This window comes from Triturus cristatus, chromosome 5_1 (genome assembly GCF_964204655.1).
Source record: "Triturus cristatus chromosome 5_1, aTriCri1.1, whole genome shotgun sequence".
In the NCBI taxonomy this organism is placed as follows: domain Eukaryota; kingdom Metazoa; phylum Chordata; class Amphibia; order Caudata; family Salamandridae; genus Triturus; species Triturus cristatus.
In genome coordinates, this window is record NC_140587.1 from 773,075,756 (window position 1) to 773,099,450 (window position 23,695).

Genomic DNA, 23,695 nt, shown 5'->3' on the forward strand with positions numbered 1-23,695 from the left:
ATGTAACAAATGTATAAACCTACTGGAAGATTTTGCTTGTAGTGTGAAGCATAGATATGTAATCATTCATTTTGTAATGGGACTATTGCATGTTAATGTATTCAATAAAAAGAAATAATTTGAAAAAAAAGCCAACCATTGGGAAACAATGGGCTGACTATATTCCCACTCGAAGTTCTTGGTAAGCCAACAATGGGTCTTTCTCAACCAAACAGCTATACTGTCACGTAGGCCGGGCCTAAAAAGTCAGCCGTGTAAAGTGGCCTAACCAGTTTTCAAGGGCCCCTAATGCAAGCAAGAGAATGGTCCCCATCCCCTTGTTTGATAGCAAAGAACAACATTAATTCGGATGCAGTGGGCCCCTCCCTGCCCTAGGCCCCGGTGCTCCCGCTCCTCCTGTGCTACTGATGGCTATACGACAGGGTGTTGTGTTATTACACAACTGCTGACACAATGACGTTAGCTTCTTCGACGCGAGCTGCTTGGTTTTGTTTTCGTAGATTTTATCAACACTACTGGAGCATTGCTCGAAAGCTTTGCTGACCGCTCAGTCTTTGGACCTTAAATCAATCTAGCAAGAACAGACACGCATCGATCGCTCTGGCCGGCGGGGATTCCGCAGCGAGAGTGCAGAAGAACTAAACGACACAGGCAGGAAAGAGAAGGGAAGAACAAGCATCCTGTCAGCCCCAGGGCGATGGCATGGCGGGCAGGGGGCTTATCTAGCAGCACGTGCGATAAGGGAGCTGTCCAGCACCGCGCATGCGCACAGGGAACCAGTGCTGGCCGCAAACTGAGGGAAAGGAGCGCTGTCCAGAGCGATATCTTGACAGACAAGTGAGCTGCGTACCTTGCAGGCACTGGGCGAATGGAGCAGGCCGGTATGGTGAGCAAGGGGGGCCCCAGGGGCACAACAGCTGATCAGCAAGTGTAACCGCAGTTACGCGGGAGCTGTGGAAACGCGCGCAGAGGAGGCCGGGAGCTGTCCAGCACACTTCACAGAACAGCCCCAACATGGCTTCTGGAGAGCACAGGGCGGCCTCATATCACAAAATGCACATAATTCAACCAAAGATCGCTTACATATTTTTCAACAGTCATAATGTGATTTCACCATGTTCTGTATGGTCGGTGGGAGAACTGTAACTTTTCTGAAAACATTTATGTAACATAAAATACTTTTATTGGCCACGCAGCCTGCTGTGCGACTACTCTCTGAATAAATGACGAAACGCGTGCCAACGCCGAATATTTTCATAAATTCAGATTTTTTGACGGGTGTAAAAAAATATATATTCGTACAGAATTAAACATCAAAAGAAGTTACGAGACGTGATCTAATGGCTGGCCTAAACGTGATAAAAAAAAATCTGTTGAGCATACCCATTAATCAGAGACAGAGTTAAGTAACAACAAATAACAACGAAGAAAAGAAAGCTAGGAGTGCATCCTAGTGCTCCTGGTATTAGTTTTGCGATCAGATATCACACTCTTAAAGAGTATGAGAATAAACATCGCATATATGTTCAAGGATCCAAAAATCACACCAACATGTCTGACAGCATGCAGCTCTATGATGCCAGCTCCTAGCTCACTGTGCTACATTAGGATTGTGACTTAGGAACTGCAAGTAGCAAAAGGATATCTTTGACAAAAGCAGCGAACCACGGGGCTATCTAAATAGAAAACAATTCTGTGATCTGCATGGTAACAGTGCTTTGCAGCAGGCACATTAAACCGCTGCACCACTATCACCAAAGTTGTCTTGAAGTTTTTTTAAGTATTGCCTGAAAATTGCTGGGCGCATAAAGAACGCTGTTGAAGGCGCTTTTAATTTTAACTCCATCAGACTTTTCAAATTACAGTGACTGGGAAACCAGAAGCAGTCCTGGCAAAAAATGCTCAAACCAGCCCCACTCCCTTCCTCTCCTCACACAATCGCTTTCCATCTACTCCATCTCTAGTTCTTTCACTCTTTTCTCCACCTTCCCCATTCCTCCTTCTTTCTCCCTTCCTTGGATCTTCCCTGGTGCCTGCAGGGAATTACTTTGGAGAGCTGGTGAAAGTGGCAGAGGCACCAGGAGGGTCGGGATTTACGAAAAACAGCCCTCAAGTGCTTCGGGCCTCCGTATCTGAAAGAAGACAATTAAGCATATATAAATACCCCCTTTCCAGAACGGTGTTTAGCAAAAATACTAAACTAGGAGACAAAAAAGAAAGAGGGGCTTGCTCTCAAGCCTAGTAAAGTGAAATGTCACATTGGCTACTATGGCAAATTATTCCGCAATACCGGATTTTCGGCATTATAGAACTGAATGGCTCAACCTGTCCTAAAGTCTTCTTGCGTGTTACTGCCCCCCTGGCCCCTCTCGTGGGTTTCTGGAGTACTTTTCAGAAATGCTGCACAGCTGGGGCCTAGGCTCTCCCTATACGTTAACGAACTTATGGTTGGCTCTTCAGTGGTCACAAGACTAATAACATCCAACTAGCTCACAAAATCGTGATAATCATTTAGAAACACAGACATATCTTATGAAAAAAGTAAAAATAAAGGGGTGTCGGAAGTCCAAGCAAACCAGCTCTGGCTCTGAACTGCACTCCTTTTCAAGCAGTAGTGCACATGAACAGGAAAAAGGCTGTCAATCAAGACTGCAAGACAGCCAATGGGTGAAGTGGGCTGATCACTTTCGCCAAGCTTTTAGTTATCACCATTTTATGTTTGCGGGCGGGCGGGTGGGTGGGCCGGGCTACTCTGCCCTCCATGCAAGGCAGTGGAGGCGTGGTTTGCCCACTCCTGAGTGCGCAAAGACTGTTTTGGTCGGCCCTCTGGGGCCGCCCAAAATAATCATGCACACTTTGTCCATCTCCACGTAGGCTGCATTGCAGCCTGCATGGAATACATACACACCCGTCTAGCCCCTGGCGGAGCGCCATGTCACGGCACTCCAGACCAATCACAACGCTGCAGCGTTGTGATTGGCTTAGGGGAGGGAGCCTGGCAGGAGAACAGGAGCAGTGAAGACGTGGGACCCGGTGGGAAAGGTAGGCTTTTATTTTTTGAATTATGACCCCCCATTATGCGACTTCCCCCCACCAACGAGCCATGCCGGCCGCTACTGTGAGAATGGCACTTGACTACACAAATGGATGAAGAGGAGTGACCAATAGCTCTTGTACGTATGTATATGGGTCTACAGTTTATGATGTTTTCCTTGGAAAACTGGAGGCCGTGATAGGCAGCCAAAGTAGCCTCTAGTTCAAACCTAAAATGGTTACCACATGTACTGTGGCAGGTGAAATAGCATCTGTAACTGTGCCAGTGAGCATTCCATCAGGAGTATACAATAGGCCATCAGACATGCTGTCAAGGTAAGGCAGAATGCTGCTACTGTATGTGAGATGGCTACCAATGTATCCCCAGGGGCTCTCAGATATTTCTGAGGGTAGCCAAAATATACCAGACTGCTTGCTCTGTATGCCAGAGTGCTGCCATTAAAGTTAGCTTGCTATTTAACTCGAGCACCTGACAATAGTATCAGATTGCGGATCAATAGGTCTAGTCCAGACAGTACAAAGTGCACAGATCTGTCGTTTCAGTCGCTGCGCACACAAACTATGCATACTCCACCTATTACCATGCTACAGAAACCTGCCCAATAGTTTTTATTGGCTTGAACAAGGTACCAAAAGGTTCGTGAGCAAATTAGATCCCAACTAAAAACCTCTGCCCAGACCACCATACTGGGTGGCCATTCGTATGGAGAAATCTGTGAAAAGTACAAAGATATGGAAATAAGGAGGTACTGTATTGAACACCAACTTACACCGTACTGCTATCAAAGACAAAATAGATATACACTCCTACTTAGGGTTCATAAGACACTACAGGAAGTTTACTCACAATTTTTCAACATAGCGTTTTGCTATGTGAACTGTGTCAACTGTTTTGCTATGGTGGAGAAAATGAGGAACAACCCCGCTGGACTATTTTATGAACCCAATGCTGTAGTGCATGTCTTTGGTCATGGTATCAAGTGTAGAGCGTCCACGTTTTTTATCTAAAGAATGACCATACCACTGCCAATTATGTAGCTCGAATACTGTAATTGGGTAGCTACCCGGGTAGATTATGCTAGGTTCCTGGTAGGGTGAACCTTCGATTATGAAATAAGTATAGCCTCCAGATTTTTGAGGTGTGATGTCCAATCTTTACAGTAAACAAGAACATCATATAGATATACAAATGTGAATGATTGGTGAGGTGCTAAGGTTTCATCCATGATATCCTGGAAGGTGGCGGGGGCACCATGCTCATCAAATGGGACAACTTTAAACTGAAACAGCCCAAAAAGAAACGAAAAAGCAGTTCTATCAAAGTCCTTTTTATAGGGGTAGCGGCATCAAAAGTGGACATTTTGCTTTTTTCTTGGAAATCAATGCAGAAGCGAGTGGAGCCATCAGGTTTAGGATTAAATGCACTTGGATCCATTCCTTTCTTATTATTTTACTAATCTTCATGTTTAACGTTGTATCTATTTCCTCCTTCACAGTTTCCTTCTGCGCTTCTGATATACAATATGGTCAAACACTAATGCAAACACCTGGTGGAGTCTGGATCTTATGTTCAGTTAAATTAGTGTGTCCTGAAAGGGCAGAAAATATGTAACCTACTTTCTGCCTAGGATGTAATATGTCCTAGTAATGTATCAGGCTGACCTGAGGTTTCCCTATTTATTCCTTCTAAATATTGGGAACATTTCGCATCTGATTAAGTGGGATTATTTACAATACCCACTGATCCGGTATGTGTCGGCATGTTCCACTGATTAACACATTTATATGGTATAGCTGTGATGGGTAACACCTATCTGGTACATTTTAAGTACAACCTAAAACCTACTTGGAAAACTTCAGAAGGGCCATGTTATTTAGCTAAACATTTATTTTCACATATTGGCAATAGGGCCAAAGCCTTAGTGCCTATTTCTACAATTCAAACCTGTGTTCCCTTGTTATAGTGTCTTTTCCTGCTCATTTTGCACTTGTTGTAGTGTGCGGCAGTGCGTTTTATCTACCCGGGCAAGAACATACCTGACTGCAGAACCCTGCTGAAAGTCCATTTCTTTCTAGTCTTTTCAAGATCTATCAAGGATAGTTCGAGGTTTCCTTCCAAAGAGTAACTCTTGGAGGACTGCAGAACACTACATAATTTGAATAGGACCAATGGTAGTACTTTATCCCAATTGTTTCCAATGTACCCAATACCCATCCTTAGCATTTGCTTTAGTGCCTTGTTGCATCTTTCTACCAGTCTACCTGTCTGTGGGCAGTATAACGATGTTTTTTTAGATTAATCTTTCATTTGTTCAAAAACCTGGATTACTAAACAGGACATAAAGATAGTTCCCTTTTCAGTCAACAGCTCTTCCAACTCCATGGAAGAAAATCAGGACATCACAAAGGTGGGTAGTTGAGGGAAATGGAAGGACTCGAGCATCAAACACTACAGTCTACTAGGACCAACATATTTATAACCACCTCTAGAAAGCTCCTCGGGCCCAATCAGATCTGTATCAATGAGTTGAAAAGGCTCTTTGAGAATGGGCACTGGCTGTATATTCTCAGAAGCCGTTGGTGTATACCCTAGATTAGTTAACTGACATTCCAAACACTGGTGACAGTAGTGAACCATCTCAGCATAGATGCCCAGCTAGTAGAAATGTTGGGAATATTTATTGTCTGTTGAGTTTCATATGCTGCATACAGACCCCCATAAAGTGGCTATGGGCTAACCTGAGAATTGCTACTCGAAAAAAAAGTTTAGGGACCAGTACCAGTCAGAGAGGAGACACTCTGTAACATTATTCGATACACTACCCCCCATTCCACTGAAAATATAGGTAGTTAGGAAGAGGGTCCTGTTCTTTCCTCGCTATTTCAATGGCATAACAAGACTAAAGATCTTGGCTTTGTTCATGCCTACAGGAGGCCCTATGCTCTGTCGTCTAGCCAACACAGGATTTCCCAGTCTGGGTAACTAAGGCCAACTGACGGTTAACTTTCCTTCCTTTCATGTCCCCTAGTCGCCTTCTCTCTAAATCGCCCCAGTCCAAAATCGATGGAAGAAAAGGGGGCCTCCCGTGTAGCCATTTCTTCTTAGGATTGTGAGGGAAACGATCTAATACATCTGGTATGTTAGTAACTAGTATCACTATTTAAGAAAAGTTAGGAAGAATCCCCACCCTAATTCAAATATATTGGGCAGACTAATGCAAGGGTAGCTCTTAGTATCTCTATGTGCACCCGTAATGGGTAGCATCCCTAGGTTTGGCGAGGTAGTGAGCTTAGGGCTTACTACTATCAGTACACCAGTCCCCCTGACCATCACTCCAATAATACTCACGTCTCTAAGGCACCTGCCCTCATAATGCTGTATCACTAAAATTAACCCTGGCCAGACAAATATCCACAGCTTCGGAGGCATATTTCTGAGAACACATTTGAGCTATGCACCTCCACTCCCTAGAGTTGAAACACTGGGGCCCAGTCTGCGGAATGATACACCACCCATCTGCTCTGTTCAGGAGCTAGTTGTCGGGCTCATTTGGGTTTGGTCTACCAGCTCACCACTGGATCTGCCTTGAAAGAAACAATTTTGAGTTTACAGTGTATTGGCTTTTTGGTATGCAGAAGGCCAAATGTACAGCCTCTTTCAGAGAGGGGTCAATAGCATCAGCTAACTGTGCCATGGCTGTTTGTTTCTTCTCTTGGGTAGCCATCTGTCAGTCCTTCTGAAGCTGTTTAGCTTAGAGCAACGCCCTCTACGGTCTTCTTCGGCCTGTCGCTGGTAGACCTATATAACTTAATCCCACTTCTACCACCACTGTTAGGAAACCACTTCGGACACGAAAGATATTTTCAAAGAAAGTCCTTTATTAATGAGTCAGAATGGCTTCCATTTGTAGTTTTCGCAGTCTCTTATTTTAAGGAAAGCATAAAAATGGCCCTCATGTTTCCCCTAGCTTCTCTCAATTCCTTTATCCCTTCATTGAGGTTTACTCTACTCTCTCTGGTATAAATATCTCCAATGGCTATTGGATGAATAAGGGATGCCTGTTTTGTCACAAGCATTCAGAACCTGTAAGGGATAATTATAGGCACTTCAACAGCATCCTATTTTTCAGTTTTCCTTCACTCCTGCACTTATGTGCTCACCTACCTTAGGTTGAAAAGTGGTCTGGAGGCCAGCCCCACTGCCTCTGGGACCTGTAAGGGAACTATGAGGAGCCATCAGAAAGCTACCCAAGCCTCCAGGCCATCTGACACAGTGTCTAGTTGTTGGTCCTATAGAGGATAGGGGAAACCCTTCCCATGTCTGTCTAATCCTGAGGGAATTCTACTTGGCAATAGGTTGGTCCAGCTATGCCCTCAAGTAAATCCTTGCCTGCTGATGGGTGTAATCATTGAGGAAACGTCTCCCCTTACCAAAACGAAGACTTCGACCACTGCCACAGCATCTTGCCCTGGGTCTGAACATGGTGACCAACAGTAACCGGCATCTCCCTAAAGGCTGCAAACCGATGGAGTGCCATCAAAACTACAGCACTGCATAACTACTGGAGAAACTGATGAGCAATCAGAAGATATGGAAATAGTGAGAATTTGGTCAGAGTAAACATGTGTGGTAGGTTTTGCTCTATTTGGCCAACAGTGATCTCCTTCCCAACCATATCAGGTCGATCTACCATCTTCAGCAGTCACTATAGAAATGGATTATCTGTCCACAATTACCCTTATTAGGGAAGCTATTCGTGCATTTCCTTATTTGTGTTTATGTTAAAAAATAAATAAAGTTGAACCATACTTTAGACTTGATGTTGGACCAGCGAAGATCTGTTCTATTGCTTATATGCAATAAACTACTTACAAATATAAATCACAAGGCCTGAAACCATACTGAACATTTCATTATATGCCTGCTTACTCTTCAGGTGTATAGAGACATACAAGTAATTTGGCAACAAAACCTTTTACTCGAGTTTCACTTATATAGGTTCTAGTTTTTTGCTGTGTAAAGTTCAAAACTTTTCAGCTGGATCCTCCCTCTGTATCAGTCATTGGCAATGCCTGTCTGCGTTACCTATGCACACCTAAGAATGATCAATGTTAGCTTTCTTTCACGGTTGTCTGAATAAGTATGAACCCAAGGAGATTATATCAATAGATTATTTTCTGTGTAAACCAAAGCTGCGGAATAGCTGTACCTAATTGTGACATGTTGCAGTATTGACATTTCTGACCAATTGCTTAACTTGCCAAAAAGAGTCGGTCATATTTTAAAAGAAATTATTCACAATGATCAGATTTTTTTTTAATCAAGTCAAGGTGTGGCTGCAGTAATATCGGACTAGTTCTCCACGTCATAAAACGTCCTAAAAATAAAGTATCTTCACGAGTGGCTCATCTTGATGCTGAATAAACCTTTGATAATGGTGCATACTCATATCTGATATCTGCTCTACTGTATATGAACTTTGGCCTTCTGAACCACAGCCACTTTATAAAGTTTCCAAGGCTTCAATACACACAAACAATTACTCATCGTCCGTTTGAACTGTGGTAGTCGACAAGCAACAATTCAAGAATAAAAGGCATCTAGGGAGGGGGAGACACAGGAAATGCCTCCTATGGACTGGTTACCAATACCAGTCAAGGGCCCAACAGAAAAACATCAAGCCAGACTCTGCAGGGTGCCACTGCCACCAGCCTGGCAGTAGGCGCACAACGCCCATTGGGCTCAAAGGACTTCAGCCCCCCCCCCCCCCCCCTTCGTGTGTGGCAGCCCGGGCTGAGACAGCTTCCCAGGCACACATACAACTGCACCCGAGTAATTCACAGGTCTTTAAAAGACCATTTACTTATTAATGAGGCTTTGTTGTTTTTCACCCCTTCTTAGCGCCACTGCATTTCCACTCTGCGTATTTCTGGAAAAATCAGCCCCCCCCCCCCCCCCCCCCGAAATTATTTCTTTGCCCCCCCCCACCCCCAAAATGTGGCTCTAGTTGCGCCTCTGCCTGGCAGGCCTCAGATTTTATATCCAAGTGATGTGAGGATGCATGGTGGAAGTAGGGCAGCAGTACAGCTACTGGGGAAGGAAATGTGCAGGCAAGTTACAACCTACCCAATAGGTAATATGAAAAGAAACCACCATCTTGTGCCGCAGTCGCTGTGCTGTCACAGGGGCACCAGTCACTCTATAGGAAAGGCAAGTGAAGGACTTAAATTGTGGAGCAGTGTGGAGACTTTTCATGAAGGGGTCAGTGGTCCTCTCCATGGGGGCAGGTAAAATGGCCTGTGCCCTGGCATTACTGGTTCAGTAACCATCAACTGCCTGATAAGGGGGCACAATAACCACATGCCCTTAAAATGAGGCCCCCTTGGCGTGACTCTGTACAGCAGGGTCGTGTGTGCCCTATTAGAGAAACAAAACAAAACTGTAGCACACCTTAAAAGGATTCCAAGATGTAGAATTCACAAAGCTGGTTGCAAAAAGACAAAAAATGGCAAAAGGTGCAAAGGTCCATGCAGTGCTAGAACTTACAATAAATGATGCGCTTCAATGAGGAACGCAACTTAGAAGCTTCCAATTTTAGACAATAAAGCTCCAGAACACAAAATCTACGTTAATAACCTATTTCGGCAGGCCTTTCATATAGGGTGAGCCATTTGGCAAACACTTCATAATGTCTTAGACAATCTCAAAGCCCCCTCTATGTAAACGGGTGCAATATGACGTTTAAAGCACTCAACTGGCAGTGCCATGGCTTGAAATGTTTCCAAAATTAGGGCATAGTGAAGGGATTTCTCCGTTCTGAAAATAGGTCTGCACATACCTATTACCATAAAGCCCAATTGACCAAAAATGTTGCTTGCACTAATGTGCACATATAGCTTAATTTTACAAGTGTGAACTCAAGTTTAGAGTGGACAACATTTTAATTAGCTCTTGTAAATTGGTTTATTTAAATGTTAAATGACACCAAGGGGGAGTAATTTAAGTGTGGTTAAATCTCATGGTGGCAGGTTGCGCCATTTCAGAGCACGGGCACTCACAAAAGGTGGCGAAGGCAGCCAAACTCAAGATTGTGATAATTCACAAACTTTTTCAAAGTAGCTTCTCACACTGAGAAACATGGCAGATTTACTTTGGTTAACGACATGACTAGGTTTAAGGGTGGGGAAGAGTATGGGGTGGAAGAGTTCTCTTTATGGGGGGGGGGGGGGGGGGGGAGGGGAAGAGTTCGATCCTTGGAGAACCAAAAAAAAAAAGTTATACATTGATGTGCTACACTTACTCAGAAATGTACACCAGCTACATTTCCAAATGTGGAAATGTGTACACCTCTGAGTATAGGCTTTGACAGTTACAGCTTCCCAGGAGAACTCCTGCATCTCTTTGTTAGTTACAAGAAAGCTGGAACTTTGTTCAGTACTTAAGAGTAAAACAACAGGAGCAAATACATAGCTTTGTGAACCATTTCCAAAGTGAGCGATTGATGAAAATGCACTTATTCTTCTAACCGCTTTATTGCACTATGCACTTTTCACTTTTAAAGCTCTGGTGTCGGTGAGAACCAAACCAGCCCAAGCACGCCAATGGAAGATAAACACCATTCTAGAAAAGAGCCTGACTTGGTGGTATGAAAAAATATGTGGCGAAGGAAAAGCCTTTCTTGTAACTACCTAGATGGCCACGCTAAGTTAAGAAAATAAGGGGCCATTGGCTAGTGCATTTCCAAGCGCAGTAAAAGATGTCACGGGCATGGGATACCATGATGCAGACACGCACACACCTACAAGTGGCCGGACCCTGCTGTGTGAAAAACTGATTTTTGTGCAATGAAAGTTACCTGTTCAAACGCAGCGGCTAAAGGGGCTGAGGAAAGGGCGACAAATGCAGTTTGGTACGGGTACAACTACTAAGTGAGGTAAAACACAATATTTTGTCAAATAACCCGAACATTTTAAGACTTCCAAAGCAAAAAGGGGGAAGTGTGTGCGTTTTTTGTCCATGGGTATTTAAAAAATCCTGGTTAACTCTGGCAGAGACCTCACCATACATACCCGACTGAAAGCAGCTGCACCCAACTATTTATCAGAAAATACATTTATTAGCGCCCCCCCCATGCTACGCCCCGCGCTGAACGATGCCACCAGCGTATCGAATATAGGAACTGCAATAAAGATTCCATGTGGGAAAGCGTGCCATGAAAACGCCCATAAATATCGCAGCTCTATACACAGATTGGGCCAACAGTCACCTTCTAAGGACCTACAAGTATATACAGCTGTGGAGGCTTAAAACTCACATGGACAATCATGGGACCAGGCAGTCAACCCGTCCTTTAAAAACGGCTGTTCCGTCTGCACTCTAAAGTAATTGCTGGGTATTACAGATGCAAAAGAAGAAGCTGTCTAACACGGTAAAGTGCAAACAAGACAGCTTCAATTTTTTATACAACAGGAAAATGGTACACCGAGGTCTTAACAAAAACCCACACCGACAACAATCAAACACAAAAACACTACGGCAGTGATTTTTTTCAAAGAGGTAGTCAACATCTTTCATAACATTACACAGGTCCGACCACCTGACTGAGATCCGCTTAGCAAATGTATTCAGTGTTCAGCTGTAAGCTAAACAAACAAACAGGGAAGAAAGGAACACTTGTTCTGTGGTAAAGCTCAGATTTATGGACGCCGCACGCCGGACAAAAGCGCGGGTAGGCGTAGCGTGAGGCGGCACGGCACGCCATTTACTGGAGCGACGCACCGTTCCAGCAGCCACAATGGGAGTGCGGCGCATGACGCACGTGATAGGTATGCGCGCTATTTTCGGCTGCAATCCTGTAGTGCACGCAAGAGCTCGCGGCCGCGGCCCGTGACGACGCAATGCAAGTCAACAAACTGGAGGAAAACAGTCTGGCTCAACGCGACAACACAATGGAATGTATATAATGAACACTTACTCCTGTATTTAGTAAAGGGCAAACAGGCAAATTTGAGCTTAGTATTTTTAGTGTTGCGTTGAGCCCCCTAACCTAATGATTGGATCAGTAGTGAACGGAGGGAGGGGGGGCACTGGCTAAGGTTGCAGAGCATGCGTACTATGGTTCTTGGAATAGTGCATCTGTGTCCCGATGCACACTGGTATGAGGATATGGACATCAGAAGGGACACCCCAATATCCCTCGGAATCTGGGTTGATGTACATAAAAACAGGTTTATTCAGATGGGTTTTAAAATAAGAGGGTACAAATTAATTATTCAGGTGGGTAGTTTTAATTCCGGCCTTAAATCCACTAAGGGTAATCAAAGTCTGTATACAGATGTGCAATAAATTACAGCTGAGGAGGCACACATGTAAGAGCTAAATGTTGGAATTCAAACCAACAAACATTGTAAACCCCGAGAGGATCCACTGTCCCCTAGTGGCAATCTGTAGCAACTACAGAAACTTACACTAGTGATTCAATTCATACCACTATGTTACCACTGGGGAAAAACAGTCCACAAACAATGGAAACTCCTTTAAATCTACAACAATTCGCAGAAACCTTTGTTTTCTTGTAAGAGGTTCAAAAAAGGCAAAGACTGCATTGCAGGAGCCCAAAACTATTTAGGTAGCCCACCCACTATCATGTCACAGGGGGGTCTTCCCCCGTTCACGGGGTACTACAAATTTGGAACATGCTCTGTATGTGTCCATACTTTCAACACCAAGATATTGTGACTTTGACATGGGGATGTCACCACCACCCGGAGACAGCATACCAACTGAAACAAATCTAATGTTGGTTATGCTCATTGGTGCCTGATGAGAAAATATACGCTGGACAAACCACACAAGATCAGAGCTATAATACAACAACTAAAAAGTAGGTTCAGTTGAGCCACCCCAAATGCCCCACCGATAGAACAATGTTTGGTTTTAGTACTTGTAAAATTGCACTGTAACTGTGCTTTGTATATTTTATGCACATTCACTCAATTTCCTCGTAGAGAAGGAATATTGGCACAAAGTCCTTCTCACAAGCAGTTTTAGGTGGTATACATTCCTTTATCCCCCCTCCTGCTCTGCAAACACACTCAAACTATTAAAGGCCTCAACATTGCGGCCACTACATGGTCCCAATGTTGTTTCTGTACGTAGTCGTTTTCCGTATTCACTCAAGTGCTTCCTTATTTGTGGCTACCTATGCTCACCTAATCGCCTAAAGATCTGTGTTCAGGGTAGTGACCAGGACCCGAACGTGATGCCTCTTGTAAGGCAGATGGGGCTTGGTAGACATAAGGGGTCAGTGGTCCTACAAAACAGGCTCTTGATCCTGTGGATCAGAAACCACTTTGAATTGTTGGGGGCTGTGTTAATGAGCTTGAAACCGACGGAAGCAAAGATGGCCAAATCAACTCCTGATCTACCTATTCTGATTCTGCGGGTCAGATCAGCCAAACCTGGGCACCATGGAGCCCATCTTCTTAGAAAGATGGGCAGTCAATTGGGATTCCTAAAGCAAAAGGGTACCGAGAAAATAGACCACTGCTACCAGCTGCGCCCCCATGGGTCTGGACAGGACATCACACCAGAAGCTCTGTTGCAAACTCTGGCAGATTCAGTGAGGAATCTCTGGTAGCACTGTTTAACAAAACTACATAACATTTTAAATGTACACCGGGCGTACGCTAAACATGGGCGGTGTGCCCGAAATTCAGATTATCATGGTGGATTGGGAATGAAGAACTCTTTTATAAAAGTATGGAATCAAATAGCATTTGGCATGCAAAAGTGCACACCCCACAACACTTCAGTGGTCCATTCCCCAGCCAGAATCCTTCCGCATGAGACTGAGCTATTTGAATGACTAGGCTTGTCAAAGAAAAAGTAATGAACTTGGCACAGGTGGTCTAAAATGCCCCGTATGGTTTAAAGTGCCAACCACAACGAAGCAGCCACTGTGGCTAAAGCAACCCAGCACTACTGCCCAAAACGGAGGCGAGCAACCACCAAAACTGCTCAAGAGGTAGAAGAGTTAAATGTTATAGCACAAAACTGGAACCTACATTCACAGATGAGCATCTGAAGGGCATTCCTCACACAAGACGTGACTTATAGCACATTTCTGTCAACTGCTAACTTTGAGCTGTGACAGAAAAGTCTCTGGAGATCACCAGCAGCTTTCTTTTTTAAAAACGGTTTTTATTTGTCAATAAACACATACATTGCCGGCCCCTGAAGTCCCAGGGGTACCGGCCCAAGCATTGCACCAATAATTACATTGACATTTTTATCGTGATAGGATACTTGAAATGCATTTCAGGTGAAAAACAAACCCCCCAACTCTCCCCCCCCCCCCCCACCTCCCGGATCCCCCCCCCCGACCGCACCGTACCATATCCAACAAGCGACATCCTCAATGAGCATAAGCCTGACAGATCCAACCCCAGTCCCTGCGCGCGCCCCCTCTCACCTGGGGAACTAGATGGACACCTCCTCCCGCTCCTCCGGAACCAGCTCCAGGGGAAGACCCCTATAATCTGCCAAACGCTTCCATATCTTGTAATGTTTACGGGGGCACCCCCTAGCTGCAAATATGGGGAGCTCCAAGCCCATGCTAAAGTCCAAACCCCTCTTCCACACATTCAGAGAGGGACACCAGCAGCTTTTAAATAACTGCAAAATACAGCTATATGACCTAGACAGGGTGATGTGTATTGGAGGCTGAATAGGGCAGAAAGCCCTCGCTGGATCAAGGAATTCATTGATAACACCAGTTTAATTCATTTTTAATCATTGTATTAACTTGACTTTATTTATTGTTTTAATGAAATGTGTAATTTCCTTGTTATTTATTCTGTGCTTTTATGGTCTCCGACCGAAATAAAGTTATCAAAATGAATGAAAATTCATGGCCTGCAACTCCCAAAATATACATCGCCTCCTGAAAAACCCATGCCGAGAACTGTGTGTGCGCGAGTCGTATCCCTGTGAAGGTAGAGAGAAGAGTAGGAGAAAAGGCTTACTGTCATGGCTTGAACCAGAGGCCATGGTTTACATTTATTTAATAACGATACATAAAAGGCAGCCTCTACAGCCTTACTGCTCACTTGATAACTTTAAAAGAGGTTACTGAAACAACAAAGATTACACGATAAGTAGAATAGACTTTATTCAGCTAACATCCGTGGCCCACAAGAGCTGGCAGTTCAACTGATCCAAATGTCTTCACACAGCTGGCACGAACGTTCTTAAAGGATTGGAACACAAGGTAAGGAAACTGGGGGGACAGATGAGAGAGCATTCCAGGAGGGTAAGAAAGATTGAATTGAAAAGGGAATTTAAAAAAGGAGAAACTAGATAAGTGTTAAAACACAACACATACCTTGTGTGAAGTATAGTTCACCCTAGAAGGGGCCATTAGGATTCATCACTAAAGAAATAAGAAGATTCGCCTAAAAGTGCCGGGCACCTGAATGCTCAACAGTCAATGCTTAATGTAATACAGGGCCTCGGTGTCCCTAGAAGAGCAGTCATTTACGTGTGACAATTTGCTTTCTACATGGAAGGAGAATTATACAGAATTATGTGTAGATGAAAGAAAACATATCGAGAAATCAATTGGAACCATGCTCCGGAACGACCTCGGAATACACATTCACAATCAAGGGTCTTGTGTCTTAAAATGATGGGCAAGCGCTTAAAAAGATCTCGGGCGAACAATTTGCTGTAATTATAAAATTGCAGTTGCAGCAATGACACCATCACGTAACTGCAGCAGCTGGAAGCCATACATTCTCAATGCATTACATATCAAGCTGCTCGGCTGGATTGAGCCTGGGCCGCAGCTGGTCTGCGCCTTCCTTTTCACTGTATACAGAGGGTGCGAGTAGATCGGATTCCTGATTTGTATGTGTGATGGGTTCTTGTATGTGTGAATGCTTCATGCACTTTTACTCAGGAAACCTGCTAGGGCCAGGCAGAAGCTACAGAGAGGCTGATGTCACACCTCAATGCTGGGGACAGGCTGACTGAACGTTATGAGAGGCAACAGAGAAAAGGGGTCTGACGGGAACCGAAGGCTGAAGAAAGGGGTGCATAGGTTCCCTGACAAACAATCCTGGTGGTGGTCCCAGGGTAGAGTTTGTATTTTACAAACCTATCTTTCAACCATCTCATATTAGAGGACAAGGGAGTCCCAGAATGAGGACCCAAATACAGAGGAACCAATCACTGGGTTAATGTAGTACTGTTGAGGAGGACCCGGTGATCAGGAAGATTACAGTCGATCCATGAAGATGCCATTTTGAGCAACATTAACTGAAGGGATAAATAATCCCCAAGACTCGAGTTCAAGAGCCAGCAGGCAGGACTGAATGAACCGGAGTTGAATGTCTGTAAGTAGGCAGTTAACAGGAGGTACCCTGTCTATATTTCGCTTTGGGTCTATGACCCACAGATTACATTTTGAACCATAAACGTGAAAGGAGTTTCTAATCTTATTGAAAAAGGAGAGTTAGGACAACAGGTCACTTGGAAGCATAGCTAATAAAAGCACGCTGAAAGGCTGCATCAGCTGCAATCGCAGATATGAAGGTAAGTGAAGGAGTCAGATGAGGCACCTGGAGAAGGTTGTGACTTGAAGTTTAGTTGCTAAGACCAGGGGTCGGGTTTAGAGTTTATGGACGCGTTACTGCGTCACACAACATGGCAGATATCTTGTCCGCCTTATTACAGGGGTATTATATGGTATGGCAATTGTAATACGGCGGATAGGATAGCATTCACACTTTGACAGACTTTCCTGTGCACTAAATATTAAATATGCCCCCCAGTTCCTTATGCTGAACTTGTGTTATTAGATTGTTGTTAGAGTGTAGACCAGAGCTTTCCAAACTGTGTGTCCCGACACAGTACTGTGTCGCCTGCAAATGGTGAGTGTGTCGCGGGATGATACTGGTATTAACGGGCACTTAGCACATAACTGCTGCTAATTAAGAGGCATTCCTTTGAAAGCTTTGTTCTCACTATGCCTCATCTATTGCATAACGTCTCCCAGTAAATGGTCTTTTAAAGACTACGAAGTACTCGCTTGCGGCTGTGTGTGTGCCCGGGAAGCTGGGGTGAGGTGACAGAGGGAGACCGACAGAGGGATACAGAGAGAGGGAGACAGAGAGAGAGGGAGACAGAGAGAGAGGGAGACAGAGAGAGAGGGAGACAGAGAGAGAGGGAGACAGAGGGAGGGAGACAGAGGGAGGGAGACAGAGGGAGGGAGACAGAGGGAGGGAGATAGAGAGAGGGAAACAGACAGAGGGAGGGAGACAGAGAGAGGGAAACAGACAGAGGGAGGGAGACAGAGAGAGGGAAACAGACAGAGGGAGGGAGACAGATGGCGACAGAGGGCGACAGACAGAGGAAGGGAGGGAGACAGAGGGAGGGAGGGAGACAGAGGGTGGGAGGGAGACAGAGGGTGGTAGGGAGACAAACAGAGGGAGGAGGGCGACAGAGGGAGAGAGACAGAGGGAGAGAGACAGAGGGAGAGAGAGGGAGAGGGAGACAGAGGAGGAGGGAGGACGACAGAAGGACAGAGACAGAGGGAGGACGACAGAAGGACAGAGACAGAGGGAGACAGAGGGAGACAGACAGAGGGAGGGAGACAGACAGAGGGAGACAGAGGGAGGTAGACAGAGTGAGACAGAGGGAGGGAGACAGAGGGAGAGAGATGGATGGGGGAGGGAGACAGAGGGATAGAGAGGGAGGGAGAGAGAGGCAGACAGAGGGAGGGAGAGTGCACTGGCGTAACGACATTTTAGGGGGCCTCCCTGCGAGGTACGTGGAGGGGCCCCCTCTGGGCTCAATTAGGAGCTCTCCGGCCAGAGTGCTGTGCTGAGGGGGCCCTCCGGAGCTTAGTGCCCCCCCTGCACTGCGGGGGCTGCGAGGGCCTGTGTTACGCCCCTGGGAGAGGGAGGGAGACAGAGAGAGAGAGAGGGAGACAGAGTGAGTGAGTGAGTGGGACAGAGACACAGAGAGAGGGAGGGAGAGAGAGAGGGAGGGAGGGAGAGAGGTAGATAGAGAGAGGGAGGGAGAGAGAGAGGGCGGGAGACAAAGAGAGAGAGATGTGTGTATGCTGGGTCTGGTGGCTCAGTGGGCGAAGGCATCTGCTGCAGGGGCCTATGTTCAACCTCATGGTCTCAAATTTGCTTGAAAATGCACCATTTGCCCACTTTTATTTCAACATTTTCTTCCAGGGGGAGAACCCCCCCGAACCCTCCTTAAGTGGTTTGGGCTTGCTTGCTACGCTCGCTCGCTACACTGCCTTACGGTGTCCCAAAATGATGCATCTCCAAAAAGTGTGTCACCAACATGAAAAGTTTGGAAAGCTGTGGTGTAGACACTTGGGCCCGGATCGGGATAGCCCTGGGGGATAGATGCGGTTCATTGCATCCAATAAGACACAATCCCCTAGGATTAGGAATTTACCAGGCGGCGAAAAACTGTGCTTATTCTAGGTTTTTGGGGTACACCATGCTGATTTTGGTGCTTTTCGCACCAAAATCTGCCTGTCACAGTAAATACCAGGCCTTTTCCCCCGTCAAATGTATGCAAGTTTCCCATGCCGAACCTTACAAGATGCACTCTTTATTGCACCCAGTAATTGCCTGATGTAAAATTATGACCCTTGCGCAAACATAGTTTGGCACAGGGGTTCGGAAAACTCCGGCCAACCCATAATCAGGGCCCTAGTGGATACTAACAAAGTTGACATTCAGACTTCATGGAAAAGTTAAGTTCTCCTTCCTGAAGGAGTTCACTGATCATCTTTCTTGGAAATAATCTTTTGTCAGCTTCAAAGTTACATGCGTATTGCTCACTTTGGATGTGAAACCTTGATAGCACGGACTGGGGCCAAATTTATATAATAGGGTTCAACATTTCAACTACCATCCCTTACAAGGTCAAGCCCCATTCCCACACTGGTTTCTTCCCACCTCAGGTGAGGGATCCTTGTCACAGTCTTTTGATTCAAAGAGTTATTTTGGCATCACAAACAAATTTCAAATACAATTCCAAGTTCAGTGAATGGTAAGAGTCTGGATACGTTTTAAAAGCTTGCTTCCCATTAAGAGATTAGTGTGTTTCTTTTTATTTTTTTATTTTAATTAGTCAATACATCTTTAGTAGTTTTAGAGAAATCTCATAAAAAAATGGGGATAATAAATATTGAATTTAGTGCATTCCATAAAGGAAAGAAATTCCTATTCTACAGATCAGGATCAGAATTAAAAGTTTATAGAACTTGTGAAAAGTTCAAGTTTAAAAGGAAAAGAGTGAGATCAAGAGAGCATAAAGCTCAAAGACAAATTAAAGTGGCAGAACTACCCATAAAGAGTAGTTCATGCAACTCAGCTGAGTCTCAGTAATACGAGCAAATGATCATACAGTTGCCGTAGCAATCTGTAATAATAAAGCATCAAAATGAAGTAAGGATGAACAAGAGCAGCAGTAGCCACAACTGTCAGCAAGGGAATGGATCTGAGCAAAGCACGGACACTAACTAGGAACACAAACTAATATAAAAGACATGAAAACATATTGTAGCAGGCTTCTTCCTCTCTGAACCAATCGAATTACAGCACTTGTCTGTGAGCAGGCTCAGCTGTTCTTTTCCCAGGAAATAACATACCGCTCGCAACCTTTTATCACAAAGGTAGCTACATTCTTGTGTAGAAAAGTTCTGGAAACATAAGCCTCAGTTCCCATAGGCATCGAAAGCAGGTTGGCCTTTATATTAACTGTTTAACTGCTTGAACAATGAACTATACTAAAGACGAGAAACATCAACTTGCAAAGTCACTGTTAGGTAATGCTTTCTATTTTAACATGAACATGAATTATTGTTTAAAATGTACAACTATTCTATTCAAGTATTCTGTGAGACATGAGAAAATATGAAGTTCTTGTCAGTTACGAATAAAATGTTGCTCAATAAAAGTAATAAATTTATCACACCGGAACATTCTGCAGTCAAGATGAATATTTCTAAACAAGTCACTTTAAGGTCAAGTTTTTTTAATTACTTTATGCACATTTCAGCAATATTAGGTTCACTTCTAGTTAAAGGAAACTTGCTTTTTAACATTTCTATGGCCTATACAAACAGCTATGACTGCCTATTGCAGTTTGCACATTTTAAATGTGTGTCACTTGAACTTTGAATTTTACATTAATCATTGAACATTTAGCTACTATTCTGAATAATTTGCATTTTAATTAGTGGACCGTATCAATTTGTTGCACCAAAAGACGTCTGACGACGACGTTATTTATTTTCAATTATGTGACTTCCAAACACATACTACTTCCAGGGGATAACTAGAGCATTTACTGAGGTATAAGGAATTATACATTGGGTGGTACTGGAGTCTGCTATTCATACAGGTTCCGGCCCCCAACTAATCACTTAGGTAAAGGACTCGGGCCAACCTAGTGGCATAACAAAACTTGAGAGGGCCCCCGCTACAAAGTAAATGGAGACCTCCCTCCCCAGCCAACCACCTACCACTTTGTCCCACTGGCAAAAAATCTGGTATATTTTTAATTGAAATCTCAAATGGCTTGGAATAGCCATCCGGATGTGTACATTGTTGGCTGGCCTGTCATATTCTAATTGTAATTGCTTTTCTATAGTGCTTACTACCCCTGGAGAGGCATTGACGCTCTTTATGCTGGGTAGTGGGCATCTCTGGTACCCAAGGTTAGTGGATAGTCCAGTGTTGTTGGTTATTGGAATTAGTCTTGTGTGCTCAAGTAAGCCATCCCATGCATTCACTAGAGAGTGTAAGAGTAGATTAAAGTATGATGACTAAGGTATGATCATTACTGGGGCAAGGGGGATATGTGAGTTCGTGTGGATGCTTAGTGGGGTTAATAGATGATCTAGAGGAGATTAGGCAGTGTTATGTTGCAGGCGCACCACTTTACAAAAAAGCAGAGTTGTGATCTTTGAAAGAGTCCGGGGCAGTTACAGTGGTGTAGCAAGGGGGGGGGGGGGGGGTGGCTGGTCCACCTTGGGCGGCACAAGCTTTGATGGTGGCGGCCTCCCTCCTTCTCTTACTTGCCGTCTCTAGGCAGCAATCGCCAGCACCCGTCACCCGCTTTTCAGTGTGGCCGACGCAGGCCGGTAACAATCAGAGGCATCGCCAGCAACACCCCCCTCGCTCTTCATTGGAGCCTAGCTAAGCCACTGGGCAGTCAGCAGAAATGCAATGAGAGAGATTAAGAAAAATATGAATGTGACTTATTGGAGACTGTGGTCAGAAAGAAAAAAAAGGCATGCCGAGGGTGGAAAGGAAGGAAAGAGCCAGTTGAAGGGAACACGGAGAGGTGCTCATCAGAGGTTTTAGGTGAACACCATCAGTTTTTCATGCCTTAGTTAGTAATTCCGGACAGACAATGGCAGCGTACTGACTACATTCCTGAGGGTGGAGACCCACACACTGAAGGGGTTCCCTTTAACATTTCAATGACACTCTTGTTAAGAAGGGGCTGCTGACTAGACTTCCCGAGGCACTGCCCTTTGTTAGATTGTACCTGCGAGGGGCGCAACTGCAGATTTTGTTGTGCAGATGAAGGGGACCCTTGGCAGAGGCCCAGCCTTTTGTCTTCTTGCTCACACGTTCGGATTGGCTGATGACAGATGTACTGAAAACTCCCACATCTAGGGAGCTCCATAGCCAATACTGAATATTCTATCACAATAGCATCAAAATATTTGAAAATCAGTTATTAACACATCTTTCTCAACAACAAGCAGCTTTATCAAATGCTTGCATATTAGTTTGGAATTTGCAGAGATTAAATCACTGTATACAGCTGTGAAAGAGGCTATTAGGAAATGCATGATCATTCTGTTTTACTGCCATTTTTTTTGCTACTCCACTCTTGTCCAATCGGTCTCCAGACGATTTATTCTCCACATAAATATGCGATGCCACCTGCCCTTTTCCAATAAAACTGACTCAAAGAATGCCCCTTAACTGACAGAGTTAACATGCCACTTCCCTAGCTACAAGGGGTGCAGGAATTGTTCTGAAATTGTAATTAAACATCAGATTTCACAGGCAGAGTCTAATGATGTTGCCCCAGATCAATTTTTCAAGGCAAGCATTTTAATAGCATAGTGCTGAAACCAAGCAGATTGAGGGAGCCCCGTGTCTGTTCTGAGAAAACCGATCCACGAGAAACCTTAAGCGCGGCCTGTCAGAGCCATCTGGCTTTCGAGTTGCGCGTATATGAAACATCACGAGCAATAGGCGCTGGGGGGATAGAAGGGCCCCTACGGTCAACTCGTGGCTCACTGCCATGGCGTTCTGCAGCACGAATAGCGAACTCTACTCCAGTCTCCTTCCCGCGGCAGCGCGTCCTAGGGACATCTGGGGCCCTTACAAAACATACATTGCGGGCCTCCCCGGTTCCCCCTCGTCACCCACACATTCCGGTATAGTCCCAACGGGAGTGGGGTAGGCGAGTCGCTATGGGCATCGGAGGAGTGGGGACGTCGAGGAAGGAATGAGATGATGTGGTCCACGGGGCATTCGCTGTGGGGGGGTAGATGGCATGGACTTCACAGGGGTAGCGGGGTATGCGTGGAGGGATGGGGTGGCTATGGGCCCTGGGCGTGGATTGTTGATGTCAGTTTCATCGGTTTCAATTTAGACAAGTATTGTTGGGGGATTGATCAAGTGGGTTCTGATGTCGGATGCCATCCATAAGTCACACATCTTGTCAGGGAGCTGGAAGTGTTATGATGTACCTCCATACTTTATCATTGGTGAACGCACAGCTATCATTTGTGTATCGTTTGATTTTGCAAATCTAAATAAAGCTTTAAAAAAATTTTTTAAAAAAACATCACGAGCAACAGTTATTGTGGCTCAGCATTGAAATTGTCTTTTTTTTTTTTATAAATAGCGTAATCGATTTCTGAGCAGAGAGCGAAGCTTAATGCTGCATGTGGATCGCAGGTTTAGGCCGGATTTCGGTAAAACACAGGCCATATTGAGCAGGTGCCTGGCGAGGAGATGAGCGAAAGCGCGCAAAAGAACTACTGCAAGCGAAACGTTTGATCTTATGAAATGTACTTCTGAAAGCCCTTTCAACCAATCCAGTCTGGAGATTATTGCATATAAAGAGGTCATCTCTTTAAAAACCATTCAAGTGAGGCCGGGTGTGGTATAGCTGGTAGTGCAGCTAACTTTGAAGATGGGGAACCGGGTTCGAGTCTCGGTGCAGGCTCAATATCCTGTGATTCTGGACAAATCACCTAATCTCTCGGTGCCAAAAATGAATTGGTGCAAATGTAAAGCACCTCAAAAGTGCGATATAGAGTTTGTGCTATAAAAACACTGCGAAAAAATAGTAGCCCGCTCTAGTATGGAAGGAAGGCTGTGAGCTCCCTAGCTAGTCAAGCTCGGCTTTTGTTGGGCAGGAATTCTAGAACGTAGTGAAGCAATGCAAGCGTGCCTGTGATTATAGATAAAAGAGACGCTTGTTTGCACGGAAAATCCTCAAGTACATCCCCCGTCCCCTACCAGAGCCGCCTTTCCTCCCCTCTAGAAGACGCATATGGGGTCGAAAAGA

The 23,695-nt window shown here is 44.8% G+C and overlaps 1 protein-coding gene across 1 annotated transcript in view; it reads right to left on the bottom strand.

Annotated features, from left to right (window-relative positions):
• The window catches only part of CABLES1 (Cdk5 and Abl enzyme substrate 1), a 368,783-nt gene that overhangs the window by 263,281 nt on the left and 81,807 nt on the right, over positions 1–23,695 (bottom strand). The gene's annotated exons all lie outside the window — the stretch shown is intronic.